Source organism: Cygnus olor, chromosome 17 (assembly GCF_009769625.2).
Source record: "Cygnus olor isolate bCygOlo1 chromosome 17, bCygOlo1.pri.v2, whole genome shotgun sequence".
NCBI lineage: Eukaryota > Metazoa > Chordata > Aves > Anseriformes > Anatidae > Cygnus > Cygnus olor.
The window spans coordinates 2270826-2292986 of NC_049185.1; the positions used below are offsets into that span (position 1 = coordinate 2270826).

General features: G+C 41.6%; 1 long non-coding RNA gene across 2 annotated transcripts; it reads left to right on the forward strand.

Annotated features, from left to right (window-relative positions):
• Positions 1–158: 158 nt before the first annotated feature.
• LOC121079835 lies at positions 159–20129 on the forward strand. 2 transcript variants are annotated; one of them, XR_005825186.1, is made up of 4 exons: positions 159–1326; positions 2759–2953; positions 3373–3480; positions 19979–20129. It is a non-coding gene; the product is annotated as an uncharacterized LOC121079835 (long non-coding RNA). The 2 variants fall into 2 exon arrangements; XR_005825187.1 differs by lacking the exon at positions 19979–20129 and adding an exon at positions 3915–3949.
• The last annotated feature ends 2032 nt before the right edge of the window (positions 20130–22161 follow it).

A 22161-nucleotide genomic window follows, 5' to 3' on the forward strand; every position in this document is an offset into this window, starting at 1 on the left:
GAGCACAGGGAAAGTGAACTTTACTGTGTGTGAGAATAACTAATGAAAAATTCTGGCAATAACTAATTTGTCTCTTTCACTGGTCTCCTGCTCATCTTTAACATTGTGTCCCTTTTTCTTTTCAGAATCTGAATGTTTTCATTAGAATAAATGATGTGACTCTGAGGATAACCTCGCTATGTGGTATTATTTATAAGAGAAAAGGAAGAGATTTTTCTCTATTGGATGTAACTTCACAACATTGCATTTTGTCCTAGTTTTATCAAGCCAGTGCAGGTTTCCCGTGGGGCCCTGTGCACAACCCTTGCTCTTCAGCAGCGCTGGCACCACACTGATGCTGAAGCCCCATTCTCATAGCAGACTCTTTGTTGGACTGCCCTGGTGTTCCCTCCTACCCTGTACTTCATATTCAGCACGCTGTGCTGGGGCTTATAACTCATGTCATTGTCATTTCAGGTTACGGAGCTCTGATCTTGTGCTGTTCTTTCCTAAACACATGTGCTCTGAATGCCTCCCATTTGTGTTAACCCACAATTCAGTAAATGGTAGAGTAAACAACCAGAGTGACTGCAACATTGCAATTGTTAGTCTCCTTTTGCACAGCAGTGTACACCCACTAAGTATTGTTATATATTTAATCCACAACCATAAAACCCATTCACAGCTTAAGGTGTTTTCTTTTCCTAAGACCACCTCAAAAACCCCCATACAATTACTACTTATAAAACTCCAACATTTCTAGCAACTGATTTTGTTGGCTCCATCCTTCCCTTTTGGTCTTGCTGCTTGCATCCCACTTAATTTTTAATATCTTTCCTTGGTTTTGTCTTTTTTCCTGAAGTTCTTCTGCAGAGCAGCATTGTCCTGCAAGACCAGTTTGCCGGTGCCCAGGTACTACATAAAGACAACTTGAGATGTTATGTGTGCATCTTGTAAGTTTGGGAAGGGTCTCGTGTCTACATCATATTTTTTTTCTTGTCTGGAACTCTTCTAAATAAGTTAATGAAAAATAAATGAAGTTGTGTGTTGATCATCCTTTTGGTTACCTTACCAAGTCGATAACCAGCTGCTGGCCTTCAGTGTGAAGTGCCAGGTCCTTTGGTGCCTGACATTGAGAGTAAGCCTGGGGCTGCTCACTTCAGCTCTGCCCCTTGTCTCAACTGCTCAGGTTTTTCCCCTCTTTATGATTTCCAGTTTCTTTTCTGTTTTGGACTCTGACAATGCCTAGGTCATCGGTGTCTGAAAGCAGAAGATATGAGGGGCTGTCCAAACTGAAGCCAGATTCCCTGAGAATTCAATATCCAACGTCGGATTCACTTCTGACAGGTACTGCTGGAAAACATTTACTAGCAGAGTGTTGATAATGCAACTTTCCTGGGGCACCATGGCCATGCTCTGGCTCCAGCTAAAGGCTCTGTGTAGGTTTCAGTATAGGGTCTGTAGCGAACATTTTTTCAGCCAGAAGGTGGATTCCCTGAAGTTATTTATTTACTCCAAAACCGAGGAAGACCTCTCGTGAAGCAGGCTCTCTCCAGGCTCCTTCTGAAAGCTGCCCTGCTATTTCAAGGTTTGGGGGTGTCTGTCTGCGAGGGAGCAGCGTGTACGTACAGCTTTTGTACCATGTGCTGTGGAAGTTGCTCTGGCAACTGCACATGGCTTATTGAATGCCAAGGTAAATAATGGCAAAAGACATGCATACACTATTATTCTCATAATTTCCTGCTGCCCTCAGGCAGTAATAACTTACACACCCTATTTTCCAAATGTTTCTAATTTATTTCTCATGAGCAGAATTATCTCATATGTAAAACTCCCCTTTGCAGCTAGTCATGCCTCTTCTTTTACAACTGCCACAAACGAGGTGACCAGTTAAAGGAAAAGATTATGGTTATCGTATTTATGGGTACCTAGTGAAACAGGACGGCTGGAGCAGGCTTGAACTCCTCACACCATTCTGCTAGTTGGTCTGGAGCTCTCAAATTCTCCCTTTCCAAGTATTAATTCTGCTTGCAATGCCGCCTGCAGTTCTGCAAACATATTTCGTTCCTTATAATCCTGGATGATGGTTCTCATACAGCTTCTGCTTTTATACCTGAATCCTAGACTGTGATATCCTTGTTATTCCAGTCCCACGTCTGTCATGTGCACCTTGAGCTTGATTTGCAACATGCCTTTTATATCAGCTACTAAGCTGCTCTTGAGAAAGAACAACATACGGAGGGAGGGAGGGAGTAGCCAACTTTTTTTTTTTCTATATAGTAAAACATAGTTACAGGCCTTCAGCTTTCCTGTGTGGAGGGGCATCTTGATTTTGTCAATACTTTTTCCACCTTGTTATCATCTATGTGGAAATCTGAATTGGTTTTGAGAGCAAAGAGATACTAATGATTTCAAAATAATTGAAAATGTACTAGAAAACATGCCTCAGAAATAGATTCTGAGGATTGGTTAAGCAAATAAAATTACTCAAAGATACCATAAAACTATTTCAAAGAAAGCTGAGATTAAATTGCAGGTTGAAAGGAATGTGCCTACCCTGGACTGTAAATCCCACTTTATGGCTCCACTCCTGCCTTAACATCCTTTAGCTTGAAGGTCATCAGTAACTTCCAGGCTCACGAGTGAGAGAATCTATTGTAGGGGACTCTGACCCCTGAAAATACACATTTACATTTTTGGTCTTTTTTTTTTTTTTTAATTTAATTTTTTGGGGGGCTCAAAGAATATACTATTTACGGAATGTGTTTTTCCATTTTAGGTTGGCATGGACTGCAGTGAACGAGCACCATGTCTCCATATGAGAGTGTTGGGTGTGCATCTTTGCTCTTAGTCTGGAGCAACCCTCGAAACAAAAAGGTTTTTGGGCTTCCAGACCCAGCCAAAGCTCTGAGAAACTAAAATGGTGCAGTACCCAGCAATCAACACTGACAATCTGTAGCTGTGCATCAAGCTGGTACAAAAATTAAATTATTGCTACAAATCTGTAGCTAATGCAGTTTATTTCTCCTTCGTAATCGTTTAGTTTAGCCTGTGAGCTGGTTAAGGGAGCCGGACAGCCTGATCAGTCTTTCCTTTTAACATGTTTTCACTTTCTTAGTCCCCTGCACTAATGTGGCATTATGGTAACTGGGTTGCAAAACACTTCTGAGATGTTATTTCTCTCAGGAGTAAATGAAGTAAGCAGGTTTTATTAGTGCATTGGAAAGTAATCAAGAAAAATAAGTTTTCTTCCTCTTTCTATGCTATTTATTGTGTACCCTACCCCACTTTCCCCCCTTCAACTTCCTGCAGCAGACCCGACTCTGACGAGTTCTGCTGCCTGCTCTGCCTTCAGCCAAATAACTCGTGTTTTTTTTTTTTTTCCTCTTGCAGCTGCCCAGCAGAGCCCGGTGGTGGTGGTGGTGGCGTGAGAAGCAGGAGGGAGAGGAAGGGATGCTGAGGAGCGGGGTGGTCGCAGTGTTGTCAGGAGAGATGGCCAAGGTAGGCAGGCCCGTTGGCTCCCTGCAGTGCTGCCCAGAGAACATTTCCAGGTGGTGGAAATGGTGGCATGGAGTGGGATAAATCTGTGGAGGTCACATCCAGGGTATGGAACTGAGAAGAAAATGTGCATGTGGTTAAAAAAAAAACACAGGCCTTTTAGCCTTTTCCCAATTGTATTCAGGTTAGGCTTTTATAGAACTCTTTACTTTTCCTCTTCCTGTGACAATGTTTATATGCCACTTTATTTGAGTGGCCCTTTTCAAGGAACTCGCTTACAAGAGTTTAATTTTGATTTAAGACAGTAGCTTCTGTGCTAAATAAAGCAGCAATTAATTATTAAAAATATACGTTTTGTGGCTGAACATTCCCCTTCATGGCTGTTAAATTCTGATAAATGTTTTGCTTTTTAATAATTAATTTTTTTATTTTTTGAGGATACAATAAGTGCTTTGCGGGAAGCTGGGGGAAGGATGGTCTGGCTGCTGCCTAAGACTGCTGGGTGACCCAGGATGGGTTCCCAGCTTTGATATAGGCTTCCTGAGTGGCTGGGCACATACTTGGAGGTACCACGTAAGTCTGCCTCAGTGTGTTTTAAAAACAGCTGCCTGGTTGTTAGTGATGAGCTTTGTACCTCCTGTGACAGGCTGAGGGGAGTGCTGCAAGATATCTGCTCAGGGGGCTGTCCCACAGATCAGAAATACCTGACGGTGCCAGGATCACCACAGGCACAGATCAAGTGTGCTGTGCCTGCTAACACAAAAAGTTGAATGTCCTCCTTCTCTTTCCCCATTGGCAGCCTGTGAATCAGAGCAGTACAAACCCAAGATTTTTGTGTGAGCTGAGCCACCGTAGCTTTACGCTGAGAAAAACTGGTTCTGTATGACAAGAAAAATGGCCAATTTATTTGCTTAAGGTTTAAAAAGTTATTTATGAACTTTGGTAAGGAGGAAATTTCATCTTTGAAGAAAGCCTTATGCACTGGGTTCTTTGTGACCAGCACTGCCTCAAGCCCTGTTCTCTAATTACACATCGGATCAGTACGGGGTGGAATCGGCACGACGTCCTCCACCTGACAGACTGACCCTTCATTTTACAGCAGTGCTCCTGAAATCTTTGCCTGTGTGCTGGGAACACCGCAGGAGCATGTGAAGGGCAGATCTTAACTCAGCTGGTGCCAGCAGTGTGTGCTGTTACGGCGTGGGAGTACAAGTGGCAAAGCATGAGCATTAGGAATTGCATAATGGGACCAGATAGGCAGCACTTCTCGCTGGTGTGTTAGGGAGACTTGTGCTGAAAGAACCTTTTTTTTTTTTTTTTTTGTGAGATTTAAGACTGTAGCTCTGACCTCCCATTGCATGTTAGCACTTTCTGCAAGAGATGAGAACTGTTGGCTGGCCAGGTTCCAGTTCTTGGGCTTTGCTTGCCTGGATTCCCTCTGCAGCTTCAGGTACAAGGAGTGCCCAGCTTTGACTATCCTGAACAGTTTGATCACTTTTTAGCACTATGCTGCAACTCTCTGTATCTATCAGTTTCCACTCCAGAAAGGAGTACACTGCAGTGTAAAGCGCTCTCCGAGTTTATATCATTAGGTTTGTTTGTGTATATGCAAGCAGAAACAGAGGATGAAATACTAGAGTTGATGGAGAACGAAAATTCATCCTTCTCTTCTCCCCTGGTTGCCTCACCTTGAATGTGAGGGGATGCCTGTTCTTTTGGGGAATGATGATGGTCTGAAACAAGGGATGAATTTTCCCAAACTGACTGGGTTATTTGTGTAATTTGCTACCAGCCTTGGATACTGCTCCTTCAGAGGGAAGCTGTCTGCAGGGTATCGAGGCCAAATGATTGAGGCAGAATAATTTTCATCTCAACTCCCATGTCTATTTACTGTAAAGAGACAAGCACTTGTGAGAAGATTCAAAAGGTCCATGGAGGCTGTGAGGGAACAACTGTCTAAAGATAGCCTCAGGATCCGTAAGTACAGGGACTTCAGTAAACTAGAAGCTATGCATGTTTGCTCCTTAGGGCTATTATAAACTATTCACTTACTGGCTGATGTGAACTTGGAGAACAGTCCTGGAAGCAGGGATCAGAGCCCAAAACTCCTTTTTCCAGGTGAGTAGGATGAGTAAGATGCACAAAAAGGCTGGTCCTTTCTGGACAAATAAATCTCGAATTATTTCTGTACAGAGGTGCAGCAGGGGCTGGCTACTGTAAGAAAGGTGAGTTCTACCTGTCAGAGCTCCAGAGTGTTCTTATGAACTGAAAGTCATCTCTGCTTCATTAAAAAGAAGCTTTAAAACTCTAAAAGAGGGGAGATTTAGATTAGATGACATAAATTCTTTACTCGGAGGGTGGTAAGGCCCTGGCACAGGCTGCTCAGAGGAGCTGTGGATTCCCCATCCCTGGAGGTGCTCAGGGCCAGGCTGGATGGGGCTCTGGGCAACCTGATCCAGTGGGTGACATCTCTGCCATGGCAGGGGGGCAGGAACGGGATGGTCTTCGAGGTCCCTTCCAACCCAAACTGTTCTATGATTCTGGGATTTTAAACCAAATTGGGTGGAGGAGCCTGTCCAGCAGAGGGGCTGCCAGGTTGCAGATCATGGAAGTGCCTTTCTTCGCTCTGAGTCTGACTGTGCGTCATGAGCATTAGAAAATGGAAAGAGTCCTTGTCCTTGCTGTCTACCTTGTTCTTGGGGTGCTGAGGAGGACTTCGCTTGGGTAACTCAGGGCTTTGGCATCCATCTTGAGGAATAACTCAGGAGCTCTGCCTGCAGTCTGGGAAGGCTGGAGGGCAATTCCAGAGGGAGAGTCATTTGATCTAACTTAGATGTCTTCCTTGTATCACCCTGACAGAGGTGCCTGGGTTAGGACAAATAAATCTCACTCTGGAAAGCTGAGACGTAGGCATTTAGACTGGCTTTTGACACAAAAATAAATGGAGGAAAGTTTTTTTTTTATATATATATATATATATATATTTGGAAACCAAGAATAAATAGGAAAAAAACATTTTGCACGGAAGATCATAAATTGCCAAGGAAGGCACTGAAGCAGAGAAAGCAAATATCTTCAGGAAATACCTGCTGTAGTTTTTGTTTTCAGAAAATGGCATTCAGGAGACAAAGTATAAAAGTGGGGAAGTAGGACTAAGAGCAATCAAACTAAGCAGATCTGTAGTCAAGGATGGTCAGGTTCTTTTCCTGAAATTTCAAACAGGATTTTCCTGTGCTGTTAACATTTGAAGTGCTGAGAATGTATTTAATTAATGACACGTATTTGTTATAGTGAAGGGGCACTGAGCGGTCCACAGCTGGGCCCACTGAGTGAAATCAAAACAGGAGTCTTTCCAAAGGAGCCTGCAGTTGATAAGAAGTCAAATGGTTAAAAATAAAATGAACAAGGAAGGTAAGGACAGCAAAAAAAAATCATTCTTGCTCTTGATTTTTTTGGATAGGAGACTCTGGAAGTAGATCAGAGGTAGAAAAAGGCAATAAACAGGAAAGGAAGGCAGGAACAAGTACGAAATGAGCCTGAGGTGTAAACACTGGGAAAATCTGGGCGTGAAAAGAGTGACCAAACAACACAACATGAAGAAATCTTGATCAAACTCTGGGAAATACTATCTGTGTTTATCGCTGCCTATACTTTTCCACCACTTTCTATAGATTCTTTTCTGCCGTTTCTCTGCACGGTTGATGTCTTTCTTCTGCACTGCTGATAGGATGTGTACTGTTTACCAGGTACTTTTCTTTAACCATCAAAAATAACAAAACCTCTCCATTCTCTCATCCAGTCCAACAGGGGATCTTTGCTAACACAGTGGCATAGCTGTGTGCTCATCCCCAGGTCTGCTCGTCTTGCACACTGGATTAGCAGAGGCATGCTAAAAGCAGCAGACTCAGGCCTTCGCTGGAGGTAATTCATTGCATAAGTCCTCTTCCTGTGCCAACGTTCAATCACACTTTCTCAGGCTCATTAAGGGATATCTCAATAGATGCAAAGAAAAAAAATGAGCATTATGAAGACAATTCAGGAACTTATTCATTACCTGATGGCTGATTCAGAATAGTCATCAATAAAAATAATTAATATTAAGAGTAACTACTTTGTGGGCTCCTAGAGTAACATGAGGAATGATGACACTGGCCTTTGGCAGGCACTGAGGAAGAGTTTACTGTGCAGGCTTCCCTGAGAAGTTATGTCAGTGCATATCACATCTGACTTGTTACAGCTCCCCTTCCAGATTCTGGTTTCCAGCTCAGGTCTTGTCTTGAGTAAGATTCTGTCCTTCACTACAATGGGCTCTTTGCATGATGTGTGCAGCTAGGGTGAGGCTCTTGAATCAAATTTTCTACACATATATAAAATACATACTTTGACCTGTTTTTTTTCTGGTGGTAAAAAGCTGAAGAAGTAAGCCATGGTGATGTGGCACAATGGCAGTGGCGGCATTATTATTTCTCTGCCATGTGTTTTCCAAACAACAAAAACAGAGAGTCTATCTTGAAGGATTTATAGTATGAAACAAGCAGGCAGGAAGAAAAAAGAGGAGGCAGCACACAGTTGTCAAACAGATGTCCAGGCTCTTGGTAATATGGGGATATGTAGACTACCTTGATGTTAGAAATGTTGCAAGGCAAACTTGATGCGGTGGGTGTTAGAAATTTCAGAATGAGGTATCCAGCCCAGCACCATGACTTTTTCCTTTTTCATTATGGAGCTATTGGAAGAAATGTTGTGAAAGTCTTGAAAGCTGGAACTCATCCCCCTACAAGACGACTCTTTTGGTTAGCAAAGTCTTCTTTCTCATACTCTTAAAAAAATAGTCCATTTCTAAGTCTGCTGGGACACCTATATTGTATTCCAAACCTCCCTTTAAGAGGACAGTTAAAAATTGGCTTGACTTTTCACAGTGCCGACTCTAGCTTTGGGTGTCGGGTTCTTTCAGTCCGGCGTTATTCTTCTGGAGTATCTGGTCAGGGTGCTCTTGGTTTTTCTAACATCCATTTTGCCAGCCAGGCATGGTCTTCCTGATGCCAGCTGAGCTTGGAGAGAGCTAGAGCTTTGTGTTGCCAACTCTTCCCACACATCATGTGACGCCAAAATTACAGAATTGTCCTGATTTCCAGATCAACATAGTGACATGAGATAACCCATTTTTTCAGATGCAGTCTTCAATATTCCCTTGGGTTCTTCCCCACCCTCTGGTAGAACCTCACCATGCAGGTGAATTTCCATACATAGGAGCTCCTTGGCGTAGGTGCCTTCCATTTCAATAGTTTTATTTCTCTTCTGTGTGCCTGATTTTTTAGATTGTTCTCCTTGGGAAGACAGAAAACTTTCTTTATAGTGATTGGGAAATGCTTTTGAGTGCATGTTCTGGAAACCAACTTGCACTTCTTAGTGTAAATGCTTATCCTACGCTGAATCCATTCAAAAGCAGTGATATTTCATGTTATGGGGGCAAGGGGAGACATGGGGTTTAGTTAAAATAGCACTGCATTTGGCAGGAACATACAGAGTAATGCTGATCAGACTGCTTATGAGAGCAGCAAGGCTGGAATGTATGCTGTGGAAGCAACGAATAGGAGATTTCAGCTATCTTCAGCCCAAATTAATTAGCATTATATAAGTGGAGAGAAAAGCAAAAATTTAAAGGGAAGGGAGACATCTGTTATGTCTCTGAGTTTTCAGACTTGCCTGCAAATACAGGTCTCCTGGAAAGGCAGAAGTATCTCTGTGCTTTTGAAACAGGGAGAGGAGTAAGTGATGAGGAGTCACTGGCTAAAATCCAGTAGTGTGGTTATTGCTAATCCTGGCTCTTTCTTACCAGGGGTGGTTTGCTCTTGCAACTCTTTATGGTTACTTATTCTTATATCATGATAAGGATTATATAGCAGCAGGACAAACCACAACCTCCAAGTCCTCTCCCAACAAATCTGAGCAGAGTGGAAGCATCTATCAAACTGATGGGTAAAATTCCCAAATATTCTTATCTACAGAAAAGGAAGTTTTCTGCAATACCAAGAAATTCTTGCACAGGAATGTGTTCTGTTTGCTCTAATTTGCTGCTGGCAAAGGCATGGTGGCTCAAGAATACTCTCGAATATGTACCAAGCAAAGAGCTGATTACAGTGACGAGGTGGGAGGTAATGTTCCAGCAATTTGGAAATCACTGTTGAGAGTTATAATGTTTAGCTAAGGAAACACTTCTCTGAAATAAGACGTTAAGGCAGGCTGACTACTTCTCCCCCCACTGCTTTCCTCCGGTGGATTCTATTAAAGTGTGTTGGGAAGAATAAAAGGAGTGAGGTCAGGTCAGACTGCGTGGCAAGGAAGGTCAGACAGGGTTAAGCAGGTCAGGTCACATTTCTGTGTCTTCTGTGGCTCTCCAAGAATTTGGGGTCACTGCTTAGAAACTGTGCTATTTGATCAGCTGTTGGTAATTTGAGCATTACACAAGAGCAAGCAGAATCAAAGATGATTCCTGAAGGTGAATGATTGGAAAGAAGGAATGAATGGAACACAGTTACATTAAAAAATTAAATAAGCCAATCTTTTATTTCACCCCCGTTTCAAATAAGCTATCATGGCTGGTTGACCTAGAAACAAGTACTGTCTGGCTCAGCAGCCAGAAGCGTGTATTTCACTGTGCTTAAGAAATGAATTCAGAAAAGACCATGTGTCTGGGAAAGGAGGGCACAAGGCTGAGACGTGCATAAGGTGGTGGTGCTCTGCTGAGAAAATTAACTTGTCACTTCGGAGGTGTCTGGGCTCTAGGCTTGGCCAGTAGCTGTTTACAATGTCTGGTAAGAGAAGGCATTCTGCTGAACAGTTAAAAATAATCTTTATCCAGCAATTGCAAGGTATTTAATAACTTTTTAAGAAAGTATATTATCATGAAACAGTTTTCATCGCCATTCATCGGACTGGCAAATTGAGACATTCAGAGGTTAAATAACTTGCCTAAGGTCACAGCAGACCAATAGCAGTGCTGGCAGGAGGACCCAGTTTTAAGCCATGCCTGCTGAAATTACTGTCTCGGAAAGAAAGTAAATTCAGGGTGGATAAATTAACTTTTCTTGAATGATGACAATGCCAGTAGGATCAAGCAAGGGGAGGAAAAGCATGGTGTCGGTGGCTTAGAGAAGAAAACTTTAGGATGGCTTTCCTGTTCCCAGGAGAATGCAGGTAGATAAAGGAAAACTCTCTCTCTATGTATCTTTATTTATTTATTTATTATTATTATTTTTCCAGATCGTGTTGTTTGAGCCCTGGCCAAGAATTTGGCTCAGGTGTTTGTAGGCCAGTCTCCTTATAAAGTAATATTTTCAGGCCTAAAGGTAGCAACATACGTAGAAAAGCAAATCCATCTGAACCTGTTAGCTTAGTAAGAGGCTCTCCTCTAACAGTTGCTCTGTCCCTGGCCATCCTTGTTCAGACCTTCCTCTCTTGGTTTCCCCAGCCCTGGGAACGGCTCTCCAGCACACACGAGAAAGGAAACACCGAGCAGACGGAGGACCTCAGGCCTTTATATTCATAAGGAAAAGCCTGTTGCAGAGACAGACATGGAAGACAAAGTTTATTTACAGCCCAGCAATGAAAGTGAGTTTCAAGGAGACATATTTTGTGGCTGTTTTACTGAAACTATAAGGACTTAGGTACGCTCGCTTGTTATGTCACTCCAGAATTTTGTAATGCAGTTCAGAGTTCCTACTTCACCCTTTTCCTCTACCCACTCCTGCTTGGCAGCTTGATCATCTGAGCATTCGTTTTGGAGCCCTGACAGATTTCTGAACAAAACAGCAATCTCGCTGCGCTGCGATTTCCACAATGTTCCCTTATGTTCCCGTGCACCTGCACCCCCAGAGACGGAACATCTCATATCCCTTTATGCGGAAATGGCTACTTCTGAGTTAAACTATTGCTAGGGTGGAAGAAGAAAGCCCATCAAACTGTCGTGTTTATTGAAGCATTCAGTGAACTTAGAGTGCATGTTAATTGTATGTACCATAAAACTGAAATACTGCAATAACTTTATTGGAACCGGATGCTTTAAAGTCATTTAAGACTAAACACATTTAATTCATGACAGAGTTCCCAGTTTCTGGGTCCTGAGAATCCTATTTGTGTTAGTACTGGGGAAAGAAGAATCACAAAGATGACTTTACGAGAACTTTAATGGCTTTTCATCCCTTTCACAAACGAAGGAGCAGCCATGTGTGGAAATTTGATGATGGAGTGGCTTTAAAAGCAGGGTTGGAAAGGAAAGACTTTCAAGAGGGGCAATGCACCATCTTGTCCTGTGTCTGCTGAGTCTCTTATACTTCAGGTCTTGGGTCCAGGTCCTGTGTTCTGACCATGCTCTGCTTCCAGAAAATAGCTGCATGAATTCTCTTCTCTGATGGTGTGGAGGAAGAACAACCCAAGTCAAAATCTGGGGACTAATTCTGGCATTGACGACATGGCAATAAAAGTATTTCCTTCTGGGTTATGAACAGGCTGAAATGTAGACACTCCAGATACACTACCTTATTTTCAGTGGCTTATTAATAATGTGTACGTTTATTTTTCCTCCATAACACTATCAAAAGCAGCTCATTTAAAAACAACACGCAGGCAAATGTATCCTTCCTTTTTATAGCAGGAGAGAGAAGGATGAATGTCAGTCAGTCAAGACTGGTTCCAAAAATGTCTCCAACGAGGCTCCTACAGAGTAAGTGATGTTGGCCAGGGGCCATCTGGAGTACACAGGGCTATAGCTCTTTACAGAGTGTTTGTTATGGATTTCTACAGCGGAGATATTTACCCCAGAAGAACAAACAGATCCTGCTGCTGTGTTTCCTTGTGCTTCGTAGAAGTGCTTAAACTATTCACAGTGTTGCCTAATACTGTCTAGATCAGTTTCATTTTCTGTGCATTCTTTCATCCCGCCCTGTGTTAGGGTCAGTGTGTATGCAAACTGGCCAAAACAACCCATCTAGTGCCTATGGTACCCCAGTGTTTTTGCAAAATCTCACCATCTCCTCTTAGCACAGGGCCGGGGAGTATGGCAGGGGTCTGCAGAAAGCATCCCAACTCACTTGCTCCAGATCAGTGCGACCATGGAGATAGCCAAACTTGGAAGTGATTTAGCCTGCCTGCTCTGCAAATGTCCTCGAGCTTAATCCAGTGCTGTGCTTCAGGGTTATTCACCAGTGATTTCTGCTTTGGACAAAGCCTGGGAAGTTTATGTTCAGGACACAACCCTCCTGAAAGCTTTTGCACCTCTTCTTTGGAATAAGAGCGTTAGGATTTCATTGTACCTCCAGGAGGTGGTATGAATTCCCTGTCCTTGGGTGATATATAGGAAGCTCAAGGTAAACTAAGGAGTGAATTTCACTTGATGGAGAAACTCAGTCATTTTTGGTTTTATCATAACCCCAGGATGTTTGCCTTATTCGGAGTTTTCTTGTATAGTTTGTTTTGTTTCTTTGCTTCTCTTAAGTGATATTTCGTACATTTTTTTCAACTGTTATGTAACTGGGTAGTGCTTAAGGAAGTATTCAACTTAGAACACCAAGGATGACAATGGCTGGGATGAAGGTCTGGGACTCTGGCTGGAGATGCAGGGACATCACGGTATTAGAAAGCAGAGAGATTTCTGGAGAAGAAAGAGGCATCACATAGAAAAGAAATAAGCAGTGTGACTGGTCAGTGCACCAGTGAGAAGGTGTCCTTGCACCAGGGATTCTTCTGAGGCCAGCACCACTGGCCTGGCGCTTGGTATTTGTTTTTCTTTTCCTTGCTTGTTAATTATTGAAGCCAATGGCCATTAAGGCAGTGGATCTCCTGCTATTGGGATTATCTCTCCTTTTACAGTCCTGTCAAGCAGCAGTAATGTAGATAAGCTGCTGAGTGGTGGCTGTTCAGACAGCAATTAAAACTATACTCAGAATTACAAGGAAAAGTTCAGCTACATTGATATTGGAAATAAACTTTAAGTAGAAGAGAAGTCAGTTTAACCCTGGCAGTCAAATGGCAATGCCTAGCTCTGCTGGGTCAGCTCCTACCTGACTTACTTAAGGTTTAGACAGACCTAGTAAAACATACAATAAAGATAGGGCTTTGCCAAGGAGAAACCACTCATTGCATAATGTCACCAAAGCAAGCCCCCCTATAAAACAGTGGGTGCCTGATAGTCTTTTCTTTTCTACCACGGTACTTCCACTGATTTTAGCAGGGCTCAAGAGCCCCGTGCTCACACAGCAGCGCAGACACACGTGCCCTCTGTCAAAGGGTCTGTACTCTTTGGCTGAATGACAAGAGGCTTCTGTAATCTTTTGCTGGGAATCTTGACACTATCTATTACTTACAGTTTTGTGAAAGGAATTCAAGAGTTGAGGGCAGCAGAAAGGATGCAATCTGGAAGGGTGAAAATGTTACCTTTCTTATGGTGTGTGTAACTGGGTAAGTTCAGTCTCATAAAGAGCAGACATACCATTTTCATATCCATCCTGCCAAAGGATGTGAATGGCACTGCTTATTAGGGTGTTTCATCTGAAATGACAAACTTCTGAGGCCAGGGCAATTTGAGGACAACTTAAATGTAAGAAGGTGTATTGGCAGACAAGGGGAAGGATTAGAATTGGGAGCAGGGTGGGATGGAAGATGCCTTGCTACAGAGGTGCCGTTGTTCTGGTAGCTGGATGTGACACAGACAATGCCTTGCTGTACATCAAGGGCAGAACATACGTCTCTGGAGCAGGGTGTACGCCTACTAATCCCTTAGGAGCAGCTGCTTAATTAATAAAGCCACGAAGAAAACTCTCTTTGGCTTTGTCTTGCTGTTTTTCTGACTTCAGGGTCGATGAGTTTGAGGAACCACTCAAAAACTGTTTATTGCAATGTCTTGGGAGCTTCCAGCAGCAGAAAGCTTGCTTTTTTAAAAGCTGTTTTGCTGGAAATAATAGTCACGTATTTGCAGAGAGTTCAGGAGCACCGTTTTATTCCATACAAGTTTTAATGTGGCAGCTGAACAGCTCCTGCCACACGAAAACTGCAGCATCGAGTAGCACTCGGGCCATATCACTCTGCAGCAGCAAAACATACTAGAAAGTGGGTTGTGGAAATAATCCTGCTGGTTCCAGTAATCAGAGTATACAATGGGGTCGAAAGTTCAGGCGGAGCTGGGGAATGCAGTCGGAGAGTTTCTTCGGCCTGAGTGCTGGACACGGCCTGCGCTCTCTCAGGGGCTGTGGGAAGGAGGAGCGCTCTGAGGCGGGACGGCCGTCGGCTGGGCTCGACAGCAAATGTAAAGTTTACAGGATCATCTCGTCCCTGGAACCTGGTGTCTTCCTTCCTCTCCGAAGAACGAAGTTCTCCAGAGCAGAAAGTAGGGAGAGGAAACTAGGTCTCTATTCAGATGTCCGGTTCTATGTACCAGAAGTATGCCTGGGTTTCTGCACAGCTCTGTGGTGGTTTCTTCATTCCTCCTCAAAGAATGGATCAGGGAGAAAAGGAGAAAGCTGACTGGATGTGGGTCAAGAATTTTAAGATGACTTAAGATGAATTTTGGGCTAGAAGCTGTGTATAATTATTTTTTTAAAGTGGTTAAATTATCTTGTAATTTCAGATTGCTTATCCTTGTGGTATTTTGGCTGCTCCTGCCCCAGGATGAGGACCCAGAATCCAAAGCCATGCTGTGACCTTGTTTCAGAACCCAGACCTCCCGCAGAGGGCCGCTTAAACGTACCCCTATTTATCCCTGTACTCCCAGTCAAAGTAGAAATTCTCTTTGAAAACTCTGAGGATGTCAGGGCAGCTCACCTGACTTCTGTGTATTTATGGCACCTGAATAATATACAACCAACAACTGCTGTGCTGGGTAAACTAGAGCTGCATATAGACTATGCATAGGATAAAGTCCTGCTTTCGTGTCCTCCTGGCCCCTTGCAGTTGTAGTTTATAGTGTGTCTTTATATGAGGGTCTCACCTAAGTCATCATGTTTAATAAGTAGCAGTGGATCAGTCCTCCATGAAATATTTTAAGCCCTTTCGAGTCATGTTGCCTCCACAAAATCCTGCATCAATGAATTTGACAGTTTCAACTATGAAATGTCTAAAAGAGAATATCTTTGTTTTGTCTGGTTTTAAACTAAATTACTGCATTTCTTCACCATGGATCCTTGTTCCTTGTAATGTGAGAAACGCTAAATATTAATATTTCATCCATTTCATCTGTCCTACTCGGGATTTACATCTCTCTTCTTTACCCCTTCTCCAAGCTGAAGATAACCAGTTAATACAACTTTGTCACTGCTGCATGGTCCTTGCATGGCTCTGCTCCTCAGTGTCTGCGCATGTGAAATAAAGACAATACTCCCTATGCAATAAGGTAATTGGTGCTTTTAAAGAACTTAAGGACCATTATATAAAAAACGTATCACAGCATTCACAATGCTACCTAGAAATTAATTTACAAGTATGCATACCGGTGACATGAGTATAAATTTGGTCATTCTCATTCACAAGTTGTTTTTCATACAAAGTACAAAGATCAATTACAGGCATCAGTTTTGGCAAATAAGGCTGTTATTTGATGGAAAACACTCCTAAAATTTTCTTGGTTCTAAAATATGAATATAGCTATGTAAGAAAGGTATACAGTGAGTCCATTCAAAATGTTAATTGCTGTTAGCTGAAAGAAATGTCCCCCACACCTCCTTATTCATTCCCTCCCTCATGAATCACAATTCATATAATGAATCCATCATTCCTGGACCAAGTGAAAGGATAAGACAAAATCCTATGTAAGTATTCCTTAAGTAATTTAACTGTTATGAAATTGTGATTTGTCTCATTCAAACCCTTTTTTCCTTGCTAAATCTTTGAAAGAGAGATTAGCTCTAAGTGAAGAATTTTAATGGCGACTTTTAAGGTTCTACCAGCTTCTCAAGGGTTTGGATATAGCCACGTTCTTAATCTGTAAAGCTTGTTTTTCCCTTTCAGATTGTCTATTCAGATCGCTTTGTTTTCCTTAATGTAAATATTCCAGCAAATTTCAGAACCAAATAGTGATGAATGTGATTAGAATCAGAGCTTTGTTAAGCGGTATGAAAAGATCCTTTATTTCAACAAGGGAGATATATCACCTCAGTTGCAAATTATATCATGCTGACAGAGTGAAATGTACTGCAACCTGATGAAAAAAGAACATGAGCTAACTGTATTGATACAGGGGGAAAGAAATGCACACAATGTTCAAAACAAGTATGTCACTAAGAGTTTGGTTTTTTCCTTGTTTTCATTTTCTGAAGCAGATAGTGAGGTAATTGTTGCTATACGAGTACAGCCAGTGCCTGGCTGATAGGTGGGTCTTATTCATTTGCTCATTAATTGTCAGTTTTTGGTATATGTAACAGGGACAATCACAGTAAGAATTATGAAGAGCCATCTCGAACAGAAAACATTACAGGATCCCATCTTCTGAAATTATACACGGAACACTTTAAAAACCTTTTTTTTCAGGGGAACAGATGGATTGTTTACAGGCAATAATTAAGACCATGTCCCTTTACCAAAATGCGTTTGATGTCAGGGCCAATTTTCATTTACTATTACATCAAATCTCAGATTAAGTCATTATCTGCTTCATCCAAGCCAACAGAGACTGTCTGGATTAACGTAAGGGCTGTTGGGAGGAATATCTCCTTGAAGCACATAGATGGCAACAGAGAAAAGAAAGCCAAATTATGAAAAGCAGTATTACTGAACTCTAATATGAAGCAACGTTGTTTGGGTTTGTCATCTGTTTTACTTCTTTGCTGGATACACTACTTTGCTGAAGAGATCTCAGCATGAGTTGCAACTCACAAACTCAGCTGCCCATCTGGAAACCGATGGAGATTACTTGAGGTCAGGTAGAGCAGCAGGTGGTTGCTCACATACAGGATTTTACAAATATGTAAATAATTTCCTCTATCATCGATGCAGGTATCTGTTAAAGGCATCACCATATTCAGGGTAATGAAAAGGAGTAGCAGGAGTGCTTGAAGCACTGTCACGTGCACACAAAAAGAGGCTGTCCTCTATCATTATTCTCAAAGACTGATTGATATGGGATTTGAGGCTAGAGCTTCTTGAATGGACTTACTATACTTGATTTTAAAAAGTAGTTTATGTGTCAAAGCAATTTCTTTTTGCATCCTGCAGTCATTGACACTGCTGAACCTGTCTGTTTTACTGCTCCATCACTGCATTCTTAATTCTATGCCACTGCTACAAAACATATTTCTAGTGAAGAAACCCATTTCCAGCTGAAATATAACACAAAGCTTCCACTACACTTACTTTGTAAGCATAAGTACCTATTTTTCAGATCATCAGGTGTATCAATAAATGTACCTACTCTTTGTAAGTGTTCATTAAACCCATACTTAAACTGGGCTTTGAAATGACAGAAAATTGCATGTTGGATTTGTCATTAATGTGGGGCAAAGAGGAGGAGAGAAGGAAAAAGCATTGTCTAGTGTATGAATAAAAGAACAAGGAAGCTTTTTATTTCCCCATCGCTCATTTTTCAAACAGTGGAGGTTGCAGTAAAGATGGAATGAAGTATTCCAGGGCACTCATGATAGTCATGACCAAATGTGTTAGATCTGAAACGTAACCCCAAACTTGAATGAGTGCTTACCCACTTCTAAATCCTTGACTATGTTTTCAAAATTTAAGTGTTACATGGCACGCTTTTCTTTGTGTTCCAAACTGCAGTGAAACATCACGATCCCGATATGACTGTCCACTGCTGCTATCAAAGTCTCCTCTGATTTTGGTACAGTTATCTCTTGCTCCTTAATGGTGCTGCCTTTCCCCACATCAATAGTGATTAGTTATCGCTGCACATCAGCTTAGGTTTTCAAAATTGTTTTGAAAATTAGTAAGCAAATATACATATATATATTTATACCATATGTTGTTACTGTCAGTCTTACAAACATGTGGAAATAGAAGTGTTTTAATAAATAAATAAATACATGAAGTATTTTTAAAATACTTTGTGAAATGACAGGAAGGTTGCATTTTTTAACTTTTAAACTTCTGAGTTCCATATTACCCAAATGATCATTTTCTGCACTTGTGTAAAACAAAAATAGTTTTCCTCTTAAAAGATGAGATTTGGCACTCAGGGCAAAATTTTCCTCTCCAATCTGCAATGCAGATGCCTTAGCCGCAGAGCAGATTTCAGCTGCCTTTCTGCATTCATTTCATGCATAAAACTTTCACTGACATCTATGGGAGCTCCATGCACGGGCTCTGCTCAGACAACACAGAACAGGCCGGAGGGAAGAATATTCCTCTGGTTTACCTTGAATGCCCAGGACCAAGATCAAGACCAGGACTGAAGTCGGGCTGCTAGCAACCATTTTAAGCTGGTTCTTATGGGATCGCGAAATTTTCTTGGAGGAACTGTGAATAGTCTGTGGTCTGTTGGAGAAGTTGGCGAGGGTTTGCACACTTCTGTGACTAGCTTCTCTAATCTGACTTCATCACAAGGCAATAACTCTGCAAACCTGCTAGCTAAAATTTGCCGTTAGAGACAAATCCCTGCAGCCTGGGTTACGGGCAGGGCTGTTACCAGCATGTGGGAAGAATTAATTTCCCTACAGTGCTGCCTTAAAGATGTCTGCGTTGCCTTCCATTAGCAGCTGGGCTGGAATGGTTGGCTGGGGAAGCTGTCACTGTCCCTCCAATCCATCCTTTCTGTCACGTGCAGAGAATTCCAGAGGGAGGAGACCCCTAGGATGAAATGGGTCTGAATCCTTTCAGTATTTGTACTGGGGAAGGTAACTTTTCCTTCCCTTGTGTAGGAAGAATGTGTTAAAGCCAACGTCAATTGCTGCTTCTGCGTGCCTCGAGGCAATGCAAGCAGGATTTTCTCTTTAAATCGCAGCTAATTAGAATGAATAAATCCAATGAAATAGCAGCAGTGAATATTAATTGGAATAAAATCCTAAATCTCACCTAGGTGTGTTCTGGATATTCTGTTGAATTTTTTTTGTCCGTCCAGACTCACGCAAATACATTTGTGTATGTGTGTGTGTCCATGCTTAAGGTAGCATGAAAAGCAAATTAAAAATCACAAATACCAGTGTAATTGTATTTTGGTAGTAATTTCCAGCAGAAGTATTTATGTAGCCATTTTGAAATCTGTGTCCTCCTCCCTAGAACACTTTATTTGAGAAAAGGTAGAGGGCAAGACAAGGCATCCAGTTCAGATTTCAACCCAGGCCGTTCTATGATTTCCATGACATATGTGCCAAATAGATAAAGATACAGAGTGAAATTTTGAAAATATTTGTTGGAATGGGACCTGGGCACCTGGCAGTCCTCCTGAAAATCAGTGGGGCTTGGATGATTTTGTCAATTTTGGAAATGGTAGAAATTTCATTAGTAATTACAAATTTCATTAGTAATTACATTACTAATTTTGAAATGTTATTTCTCCTGTTGCAAGGACAAAAGTCAGTTCAGGGGACCTGATGAAACAAATCCACAGGAGTTGGACTCTTCATGCATTGCAAACTGAAGAAAGAGCTAAATCCATGTGCTACAGATGCTTGCTGAGTGCAGTTGGATGCATATTTCCAGGAACAGAAACTCACCCTACTGTAAGTCCTGTGCTCTTTACTCTCCTTTGATTTCAATGAGACCATGCACGTGAGGACACAGTCTTTTCAGGTCCAATTTCTAGATACGGCAATTTATTTATTTGTTAATGATAAAATATGAAGAAGAAAATCAAAACGTATGCATCTTACCTGTGTTTTAATGATGCAGTAGAAAATTCTTTTACCTAATTGTAACAAAGACAGGCAGTTTCCCACAGTAATAACACTGGATGGGATTGAGGAGAGTAAAAGTCTTTCTGGAAAACAGATATTATAACATAAACTCATAGATTTTTTGTCATATAGGAAGACTTTCTTTACATCTTACTACTGGCTTACTACTTAAATTACTGGCTTACTACCTAAAACTAATTTCCTTTACAGAACAAGCAATTTAAAATGCAGTATTACAAACACCTTTGTCTGGAATTCTGATCCTTAAAGATATATTATTTTTAAAAATCTTGGATGGGGCAAAAGACCTTTTAATTTAAGTGTTTGACTAGGTTCTACAGTTTCTGTTTGGTTGCTTCTCTATATATTTTTTTATAATGCTGGGCAAGTCACCTCTCTTTCATTCAAGCTCAAATTGGATGCCAAGAGCTGGAGCCTGCCTGCTGTCTTTGCCCCCTTCATAGCCTTAAAGAGAAGCCGCAGTAAGAAGGAAAGTGAGCAATTAATTAACATCACTTGATCTGGCATTATTCATTCACTCAAAAAATTGCATGTGAGAGACAATAGGATGGAATGATCGAGGTTGATTAAATATGTGAAGTGCATCTTTTTCAGAGAGGTGGTGCTGGCTCAAGCTTTGAAAAGGTTTTGAGAGGTATTGCTTTGCTTACATGATTTATGTGTGGTTTGTTTTTTAATGCATTTCTGGTCTTCTCTATTCAATGGAAATGCTGAAAGAATCAAATTACCCTTTTCAAAGATAAAATAATACAAAAGGGGAAACAATTATTTTAAACCTCTTCCTTTTCAAGGTGTAATCAACGCAAAAGCTAAATACATTGCAGAAGGTATATTCTATTCTGCTGTTTGCAAAGTTATCGGTTCCAGTGTCCAAAGCAGCTTTGAGCTGTCTCTTCTCATACTCTAGGACAGCCTATCTCCTCTCCAGTGAATTTAGTGGAAGTCCTTGTGATCAGTGTCTCTACGAGGGCACATTTTCCCATCCCCAGCCTGTTACTGCATTACACAAGAAATCTCCAATTTAGCCTCTAATCCTGGCAAGCATTTCTTGGACCATACCACTACCGTTTCATGTTGGCCAAGTTTAAAGGGGGAGAAGGAGGAGGAGAAAATTAGCCAGCTGCTTTTAAAAATCCTCGGAGCATACTGTATTTACTGAGATGGGTAATAAAGACAAACTTTGGTTCTGTTGTTTTCATTTTGGATAAAGCCTGTGTTATGTTTCGGGAACAGAGATCACGTTTTCTTGCACTTGTGTCCTATGATTGGCGTCTTGCTTAAAGACTGTGAGGAATAATCTTGTGCTCCAAAGGAAGTTGGCAATAAAGTTTACTCTATAAAAAGAAACATGCAGTTAGGATACAGTTTCCTATTCTGAGTCAAAGCAGGGTGTCGAGTCAGAAATTCCGACCTAGAGGGTCAGGAAAGATTCCAGGACTTCCTGAATCACAACTGAAATGTGCAGCCACCCTCCTGTTCCCTTCGTTTCATCCTTTTGGCCCAAGTCCCACTGGGCTTACTACTCAGACTTATTTGATTCAAATCGCTGTATGGCTGGTGCTTAATGTGAATACATACCGTGCTTTCCCCGTGCTGTCGCTTCTCCTCATGTGTCAGCTGAGTACTCGTTTCTCCTCTACACGCTGTGCATGTGACCAGTTTCCCCCATATTTAGGAGACTTTTTCATACCTAAACCACAGGAGACACTAAACCCTACCTTAAACTGATGTAGATAACAACTCTTGTTGTTTCCAATGTCTTTGCTCATGACATTTCACTTGTAAAACAGAAATACTAATGAAGCTCTTTGGATAGGGATTTTATTCCATACTC